General features: G+C 29.1%; 1 protein-coding gene and 1 long non-coding RNA gene across 7 annotated transcripts in view; both read left to right on the forward strand.

Moving 5' to 3' along the window:
• LOC124955751 overlaps positions 1–20,371 on the forward strand; it is a 21,157-nt gene extending 786 nt beyond the window's left edge. Inside the window, exons 1-5 of one of the 5 annotated variants that reach the window (XR_007102953.1) lie at positions 16,432–16,935; positions 18,024–18,169; positions 19,402–19,647; positions 19,786–19,882; positions 19,967–20,371. This is a non-coding gene — a long non-coding RNA (uncharacterized LOC124955751). Of the gene's footprint in view, positions 1–5,290; positions 5,915–10,502; positions 11,343–16,431; positions 16,936–18,023; positions 18,170–19,401; positions 19,648–19,785; positions 19,883–19,966 lie in introns of those variants that run through there. The other 4 variants (XR_007102951.1, XR_007102952.1, XR_007102950.1 and 1 more) reach the window with 4 other exon arrangements.
• Positions 1–22,053, forward strand: part of LOC124955748 (laminin subunit alpha-1) — a 125,171-nt gene that overhangs the window by 1,270 nt on the left and 101,848 nt on the right. The window lies entirely within an intron of this gene.

The following is a 22,053-nucleotide window of genomic DNA, read 5'->3' on the forward strand; positions in this document are numbered from 1 at the left end:
TCTCTCTCTCTCTCTCTCTCTCTCTCTCTCTCTCTATCTCTCTCTCTTTCTATTTCTTTTCTTTCTGTCTCTCTCTCTCTCTCTCTCTCTCTCTCTCTCTCTCTATCTCTTTCTTTTGGTATTAGTATCTCTAGAACAGGGGGGCAAACACAAGGCACAGCACGGTACGGTACGGCACAGCACGGTACGAATAGGCACGGCACAGGATGGTACGGCACGAGCGTAAACGGCGCCCTTTTTATGGCTAGTCGAAGAGGACGACGGATCAAAGGCATTCTCTCTGACCATCGATTCACCATCTCACTCTTTATCCCCGTGAAACATACATATATCTATCCTTGTCTTCTTACGGACAGGTCGTACTCTCGCATACTTAGATATATATACGTATATGCACACGCATACGCAGTACATATATATAAGGGGTGAATATAAGTTTGGCCACGTTGAAATGACCACGTCGTACGGTAACGTGTATTTATGGTTTTAATGAGGGAGGTCAATGATTTTTTTTTTCTTTTTTTTTTTTGTACTTTTCTCTAACTCGATTAGGAAGTTAATGCAATTTTTGAAATAATGTATTTCGTATTAGAACATTATTACATTTTTTGTTATTAACGTATATGTATTAGCGTATATGTATGCGCGTCTATCTATCTGTCTGATTGTATATGTGCTTATATATGTGAGAAAGAGAAAGATAGAAAGAAAGAGAGAGAGAGAGAAAGAGAGAGAGAGAGAGAGAGAGAGAGAGAGAGAGATATTAATTCTTATTCGTATATACAGAAATCGTTTTATTTGTGTTATCGTGAAGAAAATCGATGAATATATGTATATATATATATATATATATATATATATATATATATATATATATATGTAGGTATGAAATAAAATAATCATAGTAGGGTGTAATCAACCTAATCGTATTTCTCGAGATCGGATCTTTGAGATATATATGGAAAGATCGATGGGCGATTAGTATAAATACCGATCATGAATCACTTCCTGTTTCTAAAGATCTTAGAAGCCTTTTTCTCTCGTTAACCCACTTGAAAATTCAAACTTGTTGAAATAATTTATTAACAAAGTTTAAAATCAAATGTTAAAACGAATTGAAGTTTGAAATTAAGAATAAAATTAAGGATAATAAATTTAAGTGACTGTTCAAATTTTTTTTTTTTTTTTGTACTCTACGTACAGATATGTTCTTTCATAAATAAAAGATATAAAAAAAGGGGCGGGGGGTGGCGGGTAAAAGAAAAGAAAGAAAGATATTTTTATCTTAATCGAATTCATTCGTAATTTTGTTAGAGAAGTTATGATTTTATTTTAATACGATATCGTCTTTCAAACGATATTATTTCCAATGAATTTTCTTTAAATTCTTGCTCTCTTTTTCGTTTATATATATTTTTTTCTTTTTTATTGTTCGTCTTTTTTTTTTTTTTTACATACGTATCGATTCGTCTTTTAAAGCTTCCCATTTAGAACGAACGTTTACGATTTATTCGCATACGAGCGAAACGAACGATTAAAGTTAGCCTTTCGCTGAAACTAATTAAATTAATTATCTTTCTCTCTCTCTCTCTCTCTCTCTCTCTCTCTCTCTCTTTCTTTCTTTCTTTCTTTCTTCCTCTTTCTGACACACCAAACGACCATTCACCATCGACCGTTTAGATAGAAAACAAGTATACCGTTTACGCATAGCTATGTCGACTTTCATGCTGATAGACACAACGCCTTGCGTTCATCCTTTCTCTCAATGAGATTTTATCTTATTTTTTCGTTTTTCTTATTTCTTTTTTTTTCTTCTTCTTCTTATCCAAAAAAGAAGAAGATACGTCTATGCACTTCATTCTCTGATATAAGATACATTGCGATTATCTCATAGTGTTTTCATTTATTGTTTTGGTCGTATTGATACGCGTTATTCACGCCTGCGATAAGAGTTAGAAATTTTCTACAAAAAGAGATATATATATGTACGTATTTATGCGTGTATTTACGTATGTATGTGCATGTGTATGTGTATGCGCGTGTGTGTGTACGTTGATATAGGAGAACAGATCGTTCGAAAAAAGGAAAAAAAAAAAAAATAATGGAAAAATTATTCGTTTCGTAAGTAATTATTTGTTTGATTGATTATGAAGAGGGAAGAAAAAAAAATACTTTCAATTACTGATTGAAATCTTTTTTTTTTTCTTTTTTTTTTTTTGTTTTTTTTTTCTACAGATATTTATTATGAATTATTTCTATATTAATCGTGAAACCCTTAGAATTATTTCTTCTTTCTTTCTTTCTTTCTTTTCTTTTGTTTTTTTTTTTTTTTTTTTTTTTTTTTTTTTTTTTTTTTAGAGATTAGACTTTTCTTTCGTATCTTTTTTGCTTTTACAATAGTATTATTATTATTATTATTATTATTATTATGATATAGACATATTTGTTTAAATATTACAATTGTCGTGTTAATGCAGTTTTAACGTAAGAATAAGTTTTACGTAGGTCTAGGGTATCTTCCGATATGGACTGTAATATAATTTCTGAAATAACTTGGTAAACAAGATACGAGAGAATGAAATGGGATTAGGCCATTGAATGCAATCGTCTTTGTTACTTACTTTTGCTTCCTTTTCTATCTTATTTTCTCTCTCTCTCTCTCTCTCTCTCTCTCTCTCTCTCTCTCATTCGCTTTACAATTTTTATTGCAATGTACTATCCGTATTGAGTTATCTTGGAACCTTAATGTTCATTCAATGCATCTTTTATTACTTGTTTTTCTTCTTGTTTTTCTTTTCCCCCTCTCCTCCGCACGTAGTATTGTCTTACGAGCAATTACGTACAATTTGGTTTTTTATATGAAGAAAAAAAGCAAGAAAGAGAGTGAGAGAATAAATCATGAATGGAATGAAACGTTTCAATTTGTATATGTTTTATCAATAATATTTAGGTTTGCAATATTTCTATTAATAAATTTTTATTCTTTTTACATATTTTATTCTATAAATATTTCATTTCGTACACTTTTAATGCGAATTAAAAAAGTGTTTCCTCTTTAAAATTGTCTCGTCTTATAAATTTTATCGAAGACATTTAATTTCGAAGATTCAATTGAAAACATTTCTTATTATATTTTTATTAGATATATGTTTACAAAAAAAAAAAAAAAAAAAAAAAAAAAAGGAGAAAATAATGATGATAATAATAATGATGGGATACATTAGAATATTAAAAAGTGAAATTGAATTAAAGTTTTTTCAAAAATTCTTTCGATTAAGAAAAATTTTTGAAGGAAAGAAAAGATGGAAAGGAAGAACAATGTTAAATGTTTTTTTTTTTTTTTGAAATTATTTAAAAATCGCTCGGTGAAAAGTGAAGGAGAGAAAGAAAGAGAAAGAGAAGATATATCGAGAAAAAGAGAGAGAGAGAGAGAGAGACAGAGAGAGAGAGAGAGAGAGAGAGAGAGAGAGAGAAGGATAGAGAAAAAAAGAGAAATTTATTGTTAAAGAGAATATGCCAGTAAGGTAAATACAGAGATTTGGTTAGACAAATAGGATCGTATCTCTTTATAGAAGAGACACACGGTAGACTGTCTACTCGCATTAATTCCAAGTCAGTCTGCTAATCGTTCGTTCACAAGCAAGGAACGTGAAGAGCCAAGAAACGTGAAGGATGAAAGGCGTCACGCGTGTGTGGCACGCGACGAAAATAATCGCTCGTTCCTCTTCCATTCGGGGATTTAACACGCGTGTTTACGTTTATCAGAATGTAGAGAAAGAAAAAAAAAAGAGAGTGAGAGAGAGAGAGAGAGAGAGAGAGAGAGAGAGAGAGAGAGAGAGAGAGAGAGAGAGAGTTGATTCTGTCCTTCCGTGGCGTCCAGAAACCGGATGATTTATGATATTCGCTACCCCGTCGTGCATTTCGTGGTCCATGCGATTCGTCTTTATGGGCGCCATCATCGTGACGTCTTCATTTTTCTCAATCCATGATCCATACACCAAGCTTAATGGATTTCACTGTTCAGAAAGATATATATATATATATATGAAAAGAGAGAGAGAGAGAGAGAGAGAGAGAGAGAGAGAGGGAGGGAGAGAGATAAAATGTATTTTTTATATGCATCGATTAGTTAATGAAAATTACTTAATGAAAATTACTTAATGAAAATTTTGCCAAATATAAAATCTTTAATATTGATCTGTTCAATCATAATAATTTTTGTACTTTTAATAATATATAGATATAATTAATTTTTAGATTAATTTCAATAGAAATTTTCAATGAACAAAATTTTCATCATTAATCCGAATAATGATATATCGTTAATTTTTTCTTTTAAATAATATTTATTATGAATCATACGTATACACGTAGAATTTAGATTGATTTTATTATATTATTGTTTTCTTTCTTTCTTTTTTTTCTTTTTTCTTTTTTTTTTTTTTTTTTTCTTATGATACAATCGTATCACTACGATCGATAATAGTATAATTGATTGAGATGAATTATTAAAAATAAAAAGTAAAGAAGAAAGTAAAAGAGAAAAAAAGGAAAGAAATAAAATGATTGTTTTCGTATTATCGAATTAATTAACGCCTTGTCACTCTTTAAAAAGAATTTATTAATGATCGAAGTATCCGCCCGACGTTCATCGTTCATCGTTCATCGTTCATCGTTCATTCTTCGAAAAATGTACTCACAGTGATAAGTATGATTCAGTATAGTCGAATCTCTCGACAGGTTCTTGTCTCAAACTTGAGAACAGAGTTTCACCGATTTTAATGTCGCATTAAACGTGGCAAAGTCCGAACCAGTAAGTAGTGACTATTTATAAAGATCTAACACGAATAGAGAGAGAAAGAGAAAGAGAGAGAGAGAGAGAATATAAGATAACTAAGAAGACAATTTTTTTTCTTCCTTTCTCTTTCTCTCTCTCTCTCTCTCTCTCTCTCTCTCTCTCTCTCTCTCTATCTGTCTATTTATCTATCTCTTTCTTTCTTTTTCATTTTTCTAATACAAATTCAGAAACTTGAATGAGATCAAAATTATTTCAGCATCATTGCTTCTTTTATATATATATATATATATATATATATATATATATATATATATTTCTTTTTCTTTTTTATTTCTAAATAAATTTTAAACATATAATGACATGTAATTTTCATATTAATTTTTTCTTTTTTTTTCTTTTTTTCTTTTCTTGTTTATTTAAAAAAACAAGCACATTAAATTTGTGAGAGTGAAATTTTTATGATAAACATTTCTAAATATAAACATTTCTAATTATATAATTAGAAAATATAATTATTAGTTTTAATTGATAATTATTGATTAGTATTTTTACAAGCATCGAATTAGATCTTCGTACAAATTCTATTCGCAATACGGTTCTATATTTTATTTTAAAAGAAAAAAAAAACAGAGAGTGAGAGAGAAAGAGAGAGAGAGAGAAAGGGAGAAAATGTCGAACACCATGAAAAATTAATCCAAACGGAACGTCTATGGAAATTGTATTACGAAGATAAAAAAAAAAAAATTACAATTGCGACATACAAGATAACACAAGGTAGAGGATATCGGGGTTTGCAATTGAATACGTAATTACCTAGATACGAAAAAAGAAAAAAGAAAAGAAAACAAAGGGAGAAAAGAAAAAAAAAAAAAGAAAAAAGAGAGATAATAAAAGTATAGTTCAGAGGGTCGAATAAGAGATATCAGGGTGAATACTCGAAATGCGGAAGTCAAGAAGAAGAAGAAGAAAAAGAAGAAGAAGAAGTAGTAGTAGTAGTAGTAGTAGTAGTAAGAGAAGGAGAAGGAGAAGAAGGAGGAGGAGGAGGAGGAGGAGGAAGAGGAGAAATAGAAGGAGGAAGAGGAAGAGAAGCTGTGGAGGAAACCAGAGCTCTTGCAAGTAAGTACTCTTGCGAATATCATCGAGGTGCTACCACCAGAAAGAGAAAAAGAAAGAGAAATAGAAATACAGAGAGATAGAAGGAGCGACAGAGAGAAGGATATATATATATATATATATAGAAAGAGAGAGAGAGAGAGAGAGAGTAGAGAACTCGCAGTGCAATTAGCTCAGAGATATCGCTTTAATGGTCGGTACTGTCGAGGCAAGGAATTTTCTTCCTTCTCGTGTAAACTTCAACACACTCCTGTCGACTTTAAAAAGCATCCCTTTTTTTTTTCCCCTTCTTTTTAGAAAGCCCTCTTTCTAACTTATAGCTTATTATCAGTATGGTACTCAAACTCGCACATGGTTTCGTTAATCATCTTTTAACATTCGTCACGTTCTATTTAACTCGTTTCAAGTTTATTATTATATATATATGTATTTTTTTTTTTTACGTAACAATAATAAATAAATAAACAATAATTATTATTATTATTATTATTATTATTATTATTATTATAATGATAATGTATATATTATAATATGTATTTATTAATGATTAAATGATACATTTTAGAACGATCCAATTCTTTATTTTAATAATTATAATAATAATAATAATAATAATAATAATACTAATAATAATAATAATAATAATAGTTTTTATGAATAATAAGAATATATATATATATATATATATATATTTACATAATTAATAATTAAAGGCATATCATAATTATAATTAAATATTAATTATGTCATAATAAAATTTTTCTTTCTTCTTCTTTCATTCATGAATTATATATTCATTTCATTCATCATAATCAGTATACATATATATGTACATACTTATATATGTACACACACACACACATCATTTATATATTATAATTAATTTTAATTTTATTTATGGAAGATTAGAATTAGATTCTTATAGATTACAAGTCATTGATAAATTTCTCAATGAATGAGTTTGGAATTCATATGACTGCTATTATTCGATTGAAACGGAAGTGTATGTTAGATGTTGGAAGTAAGAATGAAAGAGAGAGAGAGAGGGGTGGGATGGGAGGGGAGGGGAGGGGTGAGAGAGAGAGAGAGAATCACGTGTATGCATTTCGTAAATAGGTTCCGTCGGGACAGGAAGTCTCTCTTGCCAGATGCTGTTCGTCTTTCTCGCACGATCGCATTATAATCACGTCTAAGGCCGGATTCTGAAACCTTCTTCCGAAGGGAAGCCATACCTATTTCTTTCAATAGCAATTCGCCACCTTTATTATTTTTTTTTTTTATTTTAAACTTCCTTTGTACGTGTGAATGGATCTCTTAGGTTGTCTTCTTTCATCAAATCGTTTCACTGCGTTTAACAGATTGCGTGTTAGTGTAAATGTAAATTATTATAGTTAATACAAATTATATACACGCATATAAATATGCTATATATAGTTATATAGCATGGTATAGCAATCTGAATTTGTTTCTTTTTTTTTTTTTTTTTTTCAAATTTATGTTGTTGGTTCTTTCTTCTTTTTTAAATAATATATCCACGTATGACAGTATATATGATATTTAAGGGATGATTAATACAATCTAAATTTATTTATTAATAGATTAAGATGAAGATATTATGAAGATATATATATATATATATATATATATATATATATATAAAACGTTTAATATGTTATATAATTCATAGAAACATTAAGACGAAAGTAAATTATAAGAAATTTATAAATAAGATGAATATTATATTAATCGATCGATCGAAAGTTTATTTTCCGAAAGTTAATTTTAATAATTAATTTATTAATGGCAAATTAAAAAGGACGAATTAAATTAACGTAGGGAAAAAAAGAATAATACGAGCTAGATGATTTAAAAGAAAAAAAAAAAAGAAGAAGAAGAAGAAGAAAATTAAAAAAAGAAAGGAGAAAGCAAGTACGATAAAGAAGAAATTTAATCCTGATTTCAACGATCGCTCGGACGAGAATTAATGAAACTAATTAAATAAAAGAAAAAAAAGAAAAAAAAGAAAAAATAAATAAATAGATAGCTTATAAATGTGTGTGTGAGAGAGAGAGAGAGAGAGAGAGAGAGAGAGAAATTGTTGATTCGAAATCTCGAGCGCGTAGTTCGCGCGATCTTTCGAAGAGATTAAACAGCAAAGGCGGCTTTAGCTCGCATCTTGTCGATCGTTATCGAGCATCGTCCTGATTCTTCGACGAAGAAAAGACTAGTTTCATGCGCGCGCGCGCGCGCCCGCGCTCATACGAGAAAGAGAGAGAGAAGAAAGAAAGATAAAAAGAAAGATATATATATATGGAGAGAGAGAGAGAGAGAGAGAGAGAGAGAGAGAGAGAGAGAGGTGAGAGAGACAATTTGTATTCCAACAAAGTCTGCTGTTGTTCAAGCTCGTATGGACCACGACGAGATATCGGATAACGATCTCACGCCTCTGTAGTACGTCTTTTGCCTTCCCTTATTATCGCACCGATATTAACGACGAAATTAAACGAGACACTAGATCGTCTCTAAAGTGCCGACACAAGCTCATCTTTTTACCCTACCCCTTCTTTTTCTTCTTCTTTTTCTTCATCTTTTTCTTCTTTTCCTTCTTTTCCTTCTTTTCCTTCTTTTTCTTCTTTTTCTTCTTCTTTTTTTTTCCTTCTTCTTTTTCTTCTTCTTTAAAATTCATATTGGAAAGTGTAATAATGATCTTTTAATAATACTTTTTTACTTTTATAATAATCGAACAATTTCGATCGGTTGAAATTTTGTTAAATTTTCTTGTAAACAATTAATAATAAAATGATAATATTTTTTAATGAAAAATTTAATAACAATAATAACGAGTACGATACGTCCCAATGGAGATTCATTTTAATTATTAAAATTTTAATGAACGTATAATTGTAATATCTAAGTTGAAAATTAATTTTTCTTTTTCTTTTTCTTTTTTTTTCTTTTTTTTTCTTTTTTTGTGATAAGCAAGAAAAAGAGAGAAATAAGATAGAGAATAGGAATAATTAAAATCAAATCAAAGATAATACGTGGGTTATGCGAAAATAATAATATCGAAGCTGAAAAGGAGATCGGTGTAAAAATTTCGAAAAAAGAAAAAAAAAAGAAAAAAAAGAAAGAAAGAAAAGAAGAGAAAAGAAAAGAAAAGAAAAGAAAAGAAAAATATTTAGATTAGATTTATGTAGTCGAGGATTTTTATTTATTTATTTATTTATTTATTTATTTTTCTTTTTTTTCTTTTTTCTTTTTTGTACTAAAAAAAATCCTCTAGATCTTTCTCATGGATCATATAATATCTCGGTAGCTCGATGATCCTGTTGATAAAACGATGTATCTCTTTATATGGCGAGAAGAAGCATCCGAGTAAAATACATGACCCGATGTAACCACATTTGTGTTAAATCGTTTTACGTGTGGTGTCATGTTTATATGTATATATATATATATATATATATATATATATATATATATATATGTAGTTAGTTACATATGTATGTACATATATATATGTATATCTATGTATATACGTGTATCGATGTTGTTCGATATACATAAATCTAGGATGGTGACTCGTATAAATCAGGACTCGCTTCGTTTTCGTCGAGGATCGAGAGGGACGGCTCGTTTCTTCTTCTTCTTCTTCTTCTTCTTTCTCCTCCTCCTCCTCCTCCTCCTCCTCCTCCTCCATCTTCTCCTCTTCTTCTTCTTATTCTCATTCGTGGTTTAACGAGCTCTTACCCTTTTCTGGTATCGTAAGAGTAACTTTCGATCGATCGATAGTCTCGCATAGCTTCGTTGCGGTCTATAAATCGAGAAATACAAACACGCAATTATTACGGTGTAAATACATTCACTATTTTGATTCTTAATCATAGATAATTAATCCAAGGTCATTAATCGTACGTCTATGTATATATATATATATATATATATATATATATATATATATATATATATATATACATGCAGATTCTTTTTTATTTTAATAATTAAGCATTAAGTAATTTGAATATTTTTTTTTATTAATGATCATTATTTTTATATTACTTTGTTAAAACTAATTAGAAACGATTAATTCGTCAATCAATAATTTATTCACTTTTATTTGTTTGTTTATAGAATAATAGAAAATTGTTTACTTTATAATATCAATCAATTTATATGCACTTTTATTTATTTATTTATTTATTTATTTATTTATTTATCATGTATTATTATAAAAAAAGAAATATATATACATATGTTATGTGATATAAAAATAAAAAGATCTGTTTTATACGATAGTGTTAAATAAATAATAAAAAAAAAAAAAAAAAAAAAAAAAAAAAAAGAGAGAAAGAAGAAAACAATAAAATGAAATAAGTAATATTATTTACGAAAAGTTGATATAAATTATGTTTTAATTTTTTCTGTAACAACGACAATGTTAATAATCCGAAAATATTAGTTTTGCCCTTTCGTCTTTTCACCTTCGTTTCCGCCCACTCGACCGAAATTACAGCTTCGAGAATAGCGCCTACTCGTGTGCTCCTTCCTTCCTTTCTTTATATATATATATATATATATATATATGTATATATATATTCTTCTCTTTTTCTTTCTTTTTTCTTTTTGCTTTTTTTAAAATGTCGACCCGAGGCGCCAGCAACGACACCGGAAACGTATTGCCAAAGGATAACTTGGCCTAATTCTATAACACACATTGCATAGAAACACGATGAATAATTAATTTTTTTATTATTATTTCATAAATATTTTCTAATGAATAACAATTGAAAATGAACGATGTGGAGTTATAAATTAAAAGTAAAATTATTTATTTCTCTTCGTTTTTCTTTCTCTCTTTTTTTTTTTCTTTTTTTAACTATCAAAGCGCAGAAACACGCGTGCGAAAAAAAAAACAAATAATAATAATAATAATAATAATAATAATAAAATTAATGAAGATAATAATAAAATTGTAAAAATAAATCTTTCGAATAATAATTTAGGATCATAATTGCGTCGTGAAATATATTTTCGTTTTAATTCGAAATTGTGATTTTTCGTTGAATCGAAAGGGAAATTATATTTCCTTTCGAGAAGAAAGGATAAGGGAAAAGAAAAAAAGAAAAGAAAAGAATAGTTCATAGAAGTCTGTCATAGAAAAAAGTTTTTATATCGTTAGAAAAATATATCTCGTGGTAACAATTAACAAGGGAAGAGAATTCTCTCGAACGGTAACATAAAATTGCAACGTTTACCATTTAGGTAAAGAACTCGTGAAGTTTCTTCTACCGTCGTTGTTCTTCAGAATTCTCCTCGAGGCTCATTCGAAAAAGATAGAAGAGGACGAAGCAGTTCGAGGGACGGCCAAGGCCAAGGCCAGTTAAAGGAAAATCTACTTTTTCTTTATCTTTTCATGGAAAAGAGAAGAAAGGTAAAAAAAAAAACAAAACAAAACAAAAAAAAAAGAAATAAAAATTAACTTCCTATTTTACTAGAATTATTTGACTTAAAATATTTATTTTATTCATCCTTTAATATCTTAAAGACTTTCGAATGTTGTTACATTGAAAATTGTTAAGTATCATAAAAAAAAATCATTCATGAATTCATTCGATTGACCATTAATTGTCTACGCGTTTGAACGATTTTTTTTTTTTTTTTTTTTTTGATATAAAAAAAAAAAGAGAAAAGAAAGAAAAGAAATTTCAAGTATCAATCTAACAAAATAATACTTGTCAAATCGTCGTAAATAATTATTAATAATATTTGTATTTAAATATTTAATCGTTTGATACCTAGAGAATCCATCAGTTATCGATCTAATGAAAAAAAAAAAAAAAAAAAAAAAGAAAAAGAAAATGTTCGATTAAGAAAATAAAAAAAAAAAAAGAAAGAAAGAAAAGAAACAAGAAAACAAAAAAAAAAACCAAAGAGAAGACAAAAAGCAAAAAAGCGATATTTGTAATTATTTTCAATTATAATATTTTCACGTTATACATATATATATATACACACATACATACAGAAAAATGTCGCTCGTAAAATGAAATTTTCAATGATCGATTATCTGATCGATTCTCATCATAAAATGTAGATAAAGATTTTCCGATCGATCGATTATATGGGATATTATTATTCGATGGGTAATGAAAAGGAAGGTGATTACAGGCTTTACTAGCAATGCCAGCGTTGCTCTAAGAGAATTTATTTTTAGAATGGTCGTTCCACTGGAAAGAGCAAAATACATGAGTTCGCATGCTTTTTCCGGGAACGACGAACAGCTATTTCACTAGACGTTAATTTCACGTTCATTTTTAAAAAAGAGAGAGAGAGAGAGAGAGAGAGAAGGAAGAAAAGAAAAAAAAAAAGAGAAAAAAATTTTACAAGATGTCTATTCGAAAGAAACGTCTTCTAATGCCTAAGTAAAACAAACTTTAATGCTTTCTATTTCTTTCTATCACAACTCTTTCTATATCTTTCTTATTCTATCTCTTTCTCTTTCTCTCTCTCTCTCTCTCTCTCTCTCTCTCTCTTTCTGTCTCTTTCTGTCTTATGTATCTGTTAGTTGAGCTTCAGGATATATTCTTACTGTTAATTAATACGATCGTTCGTGTCGGGATAGCTAATGTAAATAAGATCGCAACGATGGAGAGATAAGATCAGTGCTCGAGCATGTTACTTGCTCTTTCTCTTGATCGACCACACGAAAGAAAAGAAACATATTCCAATATGGTTATATTTTTTTTTTTTGTCTTCTTTCTCTTCTCCTTTAATCGATTTCTTTTTTTGCCATTTCTACTTTGATTTATATCGGAAAAATCCTTTTACTTGATCCACGTTATATATATATATATATATATAAATGTATTTTTTTTTTTTTTTTTATAACTTTCTAAGTATATATTGTTTGAATATATTTATGCTAGGGAAAAGAATTTCTTATTTTACATTTAACATATGTTTTGTTTTATTTTATTTTATTTTATTTTATTTTATTTTATTTTATTTTTTTTCCTTTTATTTCATTTAATTGAATTTCATTTAATTTTCATTTGATATCCGTTCGATTCCATTTATTTTATTTTATTTTATTTTATTTTATTTTATTTTATTTTTTTTTTTTTTTGTTCTTTTTATTTCATTTAATTGAATTTCATTTAATTTTCATTTGAACTTCGTTCGATTCGATTTATTTTATTTAATTCATCGTTACAATTTAATCCTGTACAATTTAATCGTGTACGATTAAATCGTACGTATTTGTTTGTAGGAAGAAATGTTCGTTTAAATTCACGGTACACGACGTGTTTATGTAGTGTGTGTCGATTTTTTTAAAATCAAAAAAAAAAGAAAAAAAAAGAAGAAAAATTCATTTAAACGAATAATATTATTAATTTGTCGTTATAACAAGACGATATTTCTTTTATGAAATAATTGTTAGCAATAATTTGCTATTGAATCTGCATGCCAGTTCGTATGAAAGAGAGAGAGTGAGAGAAAAGAATGATAGATTTTGTTGTAAAGGTGTCAGAGAGTTGACAGGAACTTTGTGCTTGAAAGGAATCCACGAGTCACGCCAGAAGGACCGTACGACCCTTTGTCGGGCTTGGCAATTATAAAGTAACGCTTCGAAGGACATTCATTTCCTTCTTTCTCGCATTTTGTAGCGAAAGGAAAAAAAAAGAAGAAGAAAAAAAAAAAGAAGGATGATACTTTCTCATAAACATAAAAAGTCTTTCTTTCATTTTTTCTTTCATTTTTTCTTCTACTCTTTTTTTTTTTTTTTTTTTTTTTTATTTTTTACCTCTCGTAAACCTTACCATCGTATAATTACTATATTCAATTCTAATCGTAAATCAGAAAAAAATTCATTAATCAAATACATCGGTCACATTAATTCCTAATCATAAATAATCAAATCATGAATTTAATCTTCTAATCACGAGAATGTAAAAAAAAAAAAAAAAAGAACATTCGATTGATTAAACGAATTAATTCATCATATAATTTTTATAATTGTCCATGTTATAAACAAATATTTTCATCTAATTACGAATATCATAATCTTAATTTCTATCGATCGAACAAAAATTAATAATAATAATAATAATAATTACTAATATTTTTTAATTCGTAATTTCTTACGATGTTACTTTCATATCGAAAAAGAAAAAGGAAGAAAAAGAAGAAGAAAAAATATTTTTTCTCCAATGATATATATATATATATATATATATATATATATATATATATATATATATGTATATATAATGGACATCTTTGTTCACGTTCGAACATTCACTCTATAGTTGAGTATACTAAGGTACTAAGTCGTGTGTCAGGGTTTATCTTTACCTATAACTCTTCTCCTAGAAAAGTAGTCGTGGTGGTAGCAAGTCGGCTTATCGCTCTGAGAACCACTTGTTGTTACAACCAGCCAAGACCCCATAAGTCCCATAGGAATGGCCGATTGTGAGCTTTAAACTCCTCTTATGCGGTTCTTCTTCTTCTTCTTCTTCTTCTTCTTCTTCTTCATATTCTTCTTTTTCTTATTCTTTTTCTTTTTCATCTTCTTCTTCTTCTTCTTCTTCTTCTTCTTCGAGCTCGTCGTGACTCTGTCACACAATGCACGTACTCGATTATCTGCGGAATGCAATTACACCTTGCATTTCTCTTTCGAGAATTCACTTCGTGAAAAAAAATATTTGTGACAAAAATATTTTTAAAAAGAAATTTTTCGATTCACGTTGATTCGTTTCGATACTATTTTTCTTACGTTATATATTTCGTGATATATTTTTTCTTTTTTCTTTTTTTCTTTTCTTACATTTCTCTCTCTCTCTCTCTCTCTCTCTCTCTCTCTCTCTCTCTCTCTCTCTCTTCTGTTTTCTCTTTTCTTTTTTCTTCTTCAAAAACTCGACTCGATCAGAGAATAATTCTCGATTGTTTAAAAATCAAATTTATTTCGACTTATATACAAAAGTTAGCAAAAGTTTTATGATTTAAATTCGATCGTTCGTTTTTATTTATCATAAAATTCGATCGTATTACAAACGATGAGAACTGAAAAATTTCTCATAATTAATTATTAAGTTTTTAGATAATTTTCATTTCTTTTTTTTTTTTTATTTCTTTTTTTTTTTCTTTTAAATCGTATTAAAAGTCCAGTTATTAAGGAGCTCTAGTATCATTATTAACAAGCCTAAAAAGTTACGATTTTTGAAAAGTTTTCATTCGAAAACTTTTCTCTCCCATCATCATTTTTTTTTTTTTTCTTTTTATTTTTTTTTCGAGATTGAAAAAGTAACCATAGAAAATCCACATTGCAATGTCAATTAATTCTCTCAGGAATATTTTCATATAAATCCCATCGTATTTTTTATCATCTCTCCTTCGATAATAATCGTTACGTATCGATTAAAATACGTTTGTTCATTCGCTATTGAAAATATTTTATTCGAAGTCGAATGTTCGTGAAAAAAAAAAAAAAAAAAAAAAAAAAAAAAAAAAAAAAAAAAAAAAAGGAAAAAGAAAAAGAATTACCGATCTCGAAGGATTAATTTAAAAGAGAAAAAGAACAAGAAAAAGAAAAAGAAAGAAAGAAAAGAAAAGAGAAAAGAGAAAACGTAATATTAATTTATAGATGCGTTTAATTTTCGATATGTAACGCCGGATGAGGAAGAAATTCGTGCATCGATAATCGATTTGAGATTGTTCGTGTGTCACGCATGCACGTATAATCGAACGTGGGACTCGAGTGGCCTCGAACGAATAAGATAAATCGATCGCGTTCGCGAAACACCGTTCGACGATCGTGTAGAAACGATTGTCCTGGGCGCCGGTACTCTGAGCTTTGTAAGAACTCGTTAGGAATTGACTTTAATGATTTAATTACCACGAGAACGAGCTATATATTCTCTCTCTCTCTCTCTCTTTCTCTTTCTCTCACCACTTTTATTTCTTTTTCTCTTACCGCTTCTCTATAGAAGAAGATATTAATTATACTTGACTGGGTTAAACGTTTGTATGGATGCAAAAAAAAAGTTGGTAATTATCTAATATTTTATCATTCTTATAAAATTCCTTTGCTATCAATTAAATGAGAAAGAGAGAGAGAGAGAGAGAGGGGAGGGGGGGCGGGGAAGAAGGGTGGAGAGAGAGAATGATATATTTTTGTGAAAATAAAGAAAACAAATAATAATAATAATAGAATAATATTATTCAAATACTATTAATATTATTATTATTATTATTATTATTATTATTATTATTATTATTATTATTATTATTATTATTATTATTATTATTCATAATATTATTCAAATGATATATTATAAATATATCAATATATAATAAAAGTTAAAATTTGTACGTTTATTATATATAAATCGTGTTAGATTTATAAATATATCTTGTATGAAGATATTTAATACGTCTTGTTTATAAATTATGTGAAATAAATAAAAAAAAAAAAAAAAAGAAGAAAGTGAATTAGAATAAAAATCATTGTCGTAGGTAAAAAAAAATTGTGAAAGATCGTATATATATATATATTTTTTTTTTTGCTCTTTTAATTAATAATAAATTATATTGAGTGTAATTTTACTTAGAGAAAAAATATAAAAATAATATATCATTGGACAAAGATATGAACGACACGAAGAGACAATGTTATTAAAGATTAGAGAGAAGATTTAGAATAATTAGAAAATAAAGAAAAAATGGGGGCAAAAAAAAAAGAAATTGATATTCGTATAAAATTAAATTAATAATAATTATAGAGATATGTCGTTTTACGAAGGTAATTCTATTAAAATTAAATTAGTTCGAATCAATCAAATCGAACGAACTAAATAACCCAGTGACGTACTTAATTTACTTGCCATTGATGATGACGGTTTGCAGCAACGTGCACTTAGGAATGAAGAGAATTAATTTTGTCGAGGCTCGAGTGTAATAGGGTACACTATATTTCTTTTCACTAAGAGTGTCAATGGCTTCTTCGTACAAACAGGAGAACGAATGTATGTACGCTTTGATAATATTATCTCGATTATTATATAAACGAACAAAACGATGGACTTTCATAAAGAAAGAAAAAGCTTTCGATAAGCTTGAAATTTTTTTCTAAAAGCAACGTGCAACTTTCTATGACTCTTTTTTCCTTTCTCCTTCTTTCTTTTTTTTTTTCTTTTTCTTTTTCTTTTTCTTTTTCGACGGTACAATAAAATCCCTTAAGGATTGTAGGATTGTTAAATTTTCTTTCTTTTTCTTTTTTACTTTTTCTTTTCTCCTCACGAAAACCTTTTCGAATTTCTGAATAAACTTTTTTTACAACGAACGTTGTCAGAAATTTCTTATTAATCATTCTTCGTAAAAAAGGATCAAAATATTCCAAAAAAAAATTTGCAACGTCCAAATAATATTACAATGGAGGGTGAGTGGGGGAGGGGGGATGGGGGTAGTAGGTAGGGAAAATATTTATTATGTCGCACATAAGAATATAATTTTCCGATAAACGTAATTATATGTGATCAAATGGAGGTTAATAAAAAAATCTTTCGAATCGTTCGAATGAGAAAGAAAATTTTTTTTAATTATAAAAGACATGATAATATATAAGAGTGATCATTTTTTATTAAAATAATTGTCGCGTGTAATAATGATGATTTATTTTTTCCCCTCCGTGAATAATAAATTCGTAAAGGAGAAAAGAAAAAAAAAAAAAAAAAAAAAAAAAAAGAAGAGACAGAAGAAGAAGAAAAAAGAAGAAAAAAGAAGACGAACGATCCCGTAGAAATATTTTTAAATCGTAGTTACTCTTTCGTCATTGAACAGAAGCGAATGATGATATTTATTCGTTTTAATCGTTATTATAATTTTAACAAGCAAGCTATCGCGTCATTTCGTGACATCTCGATCTAACGTCAGTATTAACAGTTTGCTTTCATCGGTCGTAGATAATAAATGTACGACAAGAGTAGTTTAACGCCTCCGTTCGATCGTAAGATTCGGTGTCTTGTCGTCTACTAGTGATTTCAATGTACAACACACACACACACACATACACATATATATATATATATATATATATAGATACATATATACATAGGTGTTCTTCCTGTTGGCGCCATTGTCTCGCAATTAACATAGCAGACAGCAGTGGGCAGACTAAGAGGTAATACTTTGCATTCGACTTGCGTGGGACATCGAATCCGACATACCACACTTCTATTCTCAAATCTAATTCCATTAAAGGTATTATCAATTGATTATTGAAAAATAATATAAATCGTTCAATTTGATAGACAGAGGTAAAATCCTATCATAGTGAAAATAATTTATTTTAATTTAAATCGGACAAACTTGATTTTTTTTTTTTTTTTTTTTTTGCTTTCTTTTTCTTTTTTTCTTTTTCTTTCGTTGAATCTCACGATTGACATTGAATATATCGATCGATACGCAAAAGATTTTTGTTTTGAAAAATCGATTATTACTTTTCTGAACTTTGCCTTTTAAAGCCAATTTTTTTTTTTTTTTTTTTTTTTTTTTTTTTTTTTTATTAATTAAAAGACTTTTCATGGTTATCCATAACGATATTCGACTGATCTCTATTTCTATGATTTTTAAATACATATTATTGAACACAGTTATGTGAACAGTTTGAGTGGGTTTTACTGTACTGTTATATAAAGTAACAAATATACTGACTAACTATATCAGCCCACGGTAAGTAAGCATATCTAAGATCCGGTAATACGTTATGGGATTAATGATATTTATTTGCTCTTTGAAAACGATTATTTATGATTTATTTCGAAGAAAAACAAAACAAAACAAAAAAAAAACCAAAAAAAAAATAAGAAAAAAAAATCTATGCGAGATCTAATCGCATTAAATCTAATTCACGCGTACGTACTTAATCGTATAATTTATTTTGAAATTTGTCTTTATTTCGAAATGAATTTTATTTTTTATTCTACTTTTTTTCTTTCTCTCTTTCTTTCTTTTTTTTCTTTTTTCCTTTTCTCATTAAAAATCATATCTACGATTTGTTGTTACGAATATTAATAGAAATCAATGACGATAATCGTGACTATAATTTATTTTTGTATAATATTTGAAACGAGATGAAACGTCGGTCTTATTTGTATTAATACATTTAAAAGTTTAAAAAAAAAAAAAAAAAAAAAAAAGAAAAAAAAAAAGAAGAAGAAGAGGAAGAAGAAGAGGAAGAGGAAGAGGAAGAATATAAAAAGTCGACGAAGGTTTTCCATCAGGTGTTTTATGGCTTAGGATTTTTTTTTGTTGTCATTTCTTTATTTTCTGGGGTTTTTTTTTTCTTCTTCATTTTAAGAGCCAAATACTTCCCCATCGCGTCGGGTCAGTGGCTTTCTCTCTCCCTCTCTCTCTCTCTCTCTCTCTCTCTCTCTCTCTCTCTTCTTTCCCTCTCTATCATTCACAATGTTGTTTCTTTTATGGCGTGTAAGTGGGAGGAGCAAAGGAGAAGCGAAAGTATCGAGTTTGAAACGATATTCGAAAAGGCCGGAGGACTATTAGTCATAAGGACCACCGTGTGTGTGAGTGGATTTCTCGTATATCGATATGCCAGTCCTAACTGGACTTTGGAAACACCTTATCGTTAACGTGCCAGAAAGCTTTGGACCCTTAAAATAATAATCCCTCGAGTTACTCATTCATGATACGTGATTGAACATGAAAATTCTTATGAAATCGTAAGTGATCATCATTATATCTCTAATACCTCATTTCTCTCTCTCTCTCTTTCTCTCTCTCTCTGACTATATATATATATATATATTTATCTATCTGTCTAACTTATTTCTTCTTTTCTTTTTATCTTATGTTTAAAGTGCACGAGAAAAGAAAAGAGAACGATCTAAAAAAATTCCAAGACGTTATCGAAAACTACAACAACAATTGAAATATCATTGATATGATTATTTTTCGGTAAGTATGAAAGAAATGTAAACCAAATATTATTAAAAGGAATGGAAAGAAAAATAATAATCCTCTGTATAATTATTCTTCTAGTATGTGAAAGCAGTCTTGAAGAGAATTCTTTGTTACAAGGACGGACAAAATTGGAAATCAGAGAAATATTTGAAGATATGGAAAGAATTGGAAATTAAAAAGATTGCTGTTCAAGGGATATAAACTATTATTGGATATCATAGGACTTCATCAAACAAACTGGAACAAAAGGATTCCAATGAATTTCGACCTGATGTATATAATTATAAAGCAATTATTTTTAAATGCAATGTAACAAAGTAGAATAATCGAATTGTGAACAATAACGTAATGTACAAACTATAGGTTACAGATTATATTACATCACATTACATTACATTATAATACATTAAGTTAAATTACACTAAATTACATTACATACATATATATTTTATTGTGAACAACATATTTTCTGTATATTATATTAAAAGTAAAAAATAAATATTCAAAAATCATAAAATTCAATGTGTTCTCTATTAAATATTACCTATATTACATCTATCCTTATCCTGATATCTAATTATCTTCTATATAATAAGCAGATCTTATCGAAAATAGGACTAGAATAACTTATATACTAGTTTTGTCCTACGTAAATCAGAACAGAGTGTAGTACGATGATACCATTCCTGAATACAAAACCAGCGATCTGGATTCGAGACAGTGCAGCGAAAAATATTTTATATAAATTCCAGAAAATTTCTTATTACATTCTCGAAATTCACCGCCATCTTTCTTCACACATCAAGTGAAAACATAACATTACAAGTTAAAGATTCGCGGAAAAAATTCTCAGGGCCTATCAATAGTTAAAATTTTCGTTTAGGAGAAATATTACTTTCTGAACAAAAGAAATTAATATAACTTTACCAGGAGGTGGCATGTTCTCGCGTGCCACCTCTTTGCGCGTCATATGATCCTGTTACAAATCCAGTTTTACGGGAAAAATTCTCGCGGTCCCTGTAATTTGAATTTTTGAACAGGAGAATATAACTTACCAGGAGGTGGTACGCGAGAACGTGCCACCTCCTTGCAAGTCATATGATCCTGTTACAAATCCAGTTTTACGGGAAAAATTTTCGCGCTTCTCCATAATTTGAATTTTCTAACAGGAGAATATATCTTACCAGGAGGTGGCATGTTCTCGCGTGCCACCTCTTTGCGCGTCATGTGATCCTGTTACAAATCCAGTTTTACGGGAAAAATTCTCGCGGTCCCTGTAATTTGAATTTTTGAACAGGAGAATATACCTTACCAGGAGGTGGTACGCGAGAACGTGCCACCTCCTTGCAAGTCATATGATCCTGTTACAAATCCAGTTTTACGGGAAAAATTTTCGCGCTTCTCCATAATTTGAATTTTCTAACAGGAGAATATATCTTACCAGGAGGTGGCATGTTCTCGCGTGCCACCTCTTTGCGCGTCATGTGATCCTGTTACAAATCCAGTTTTACGGGAAAAATTCTCGCGGTCCCTGTAATTTGAATTTTTGAACAGGAGAATATACCTTACCAGGAGGTGGTACGCGAGAACGTGCCACCTCCTTGCAAGTCATATGATCCTGTTACAAATCCAGTTTTACGGGAAAAATTTTCGCGCTTCTCCATAATTTGAATTTTCTAACAGGAGAATATATCTTACCAGGAGGTGGCATGTTCTCGCGTGCCACCTCTTTGCGCGTCATGTGATCCTGTTACAAATCCAGTTTTACGGGAAAAATTCTCGCGGTCCCTGTAATTTGAATTTTTGAACAGGAGAATATACCTTACCAGGAGGTGGTACGCGAGAACGTGCCACCTCCTTGCAAGTCATATGATCCTGTTACAAATCCAGTTTTACGGGAAAAATTTTCGCGCTTCTCCATAATTTGAATTTTCTAACAGGAGAATTTATCTTACCAGGAGGTGGCATGTTCTCGCGTGCCACCTCTTTGCGCGTCATATGATCCTGTTACAAATCCAGTTTTACGGGAAAAATTCTCGCGGTCCCTGTAATTTGAATTTTTGAACAGGAGAATATACCTTACCAGGAGGTGGTACGCGAGAACGTGCCACCTCCTTGCAAGTCATATGATCCTGTTACAAATCCAGTTTTACGGGAAAAATTTT

Source organism: Vespa velutina, chromosome 19 (genome assembly GCF_912470025.1).
Source record: "Vespa velutina chromosome 19, iVesVel2.1, whole genome shotgun sequence".
NCBI classification, from domain to species: Eukaryota; Metazoa; Arthropoda; class Insecta; order Hymenoptera; family Vespidae; genus Vespa; species Vespa velutina.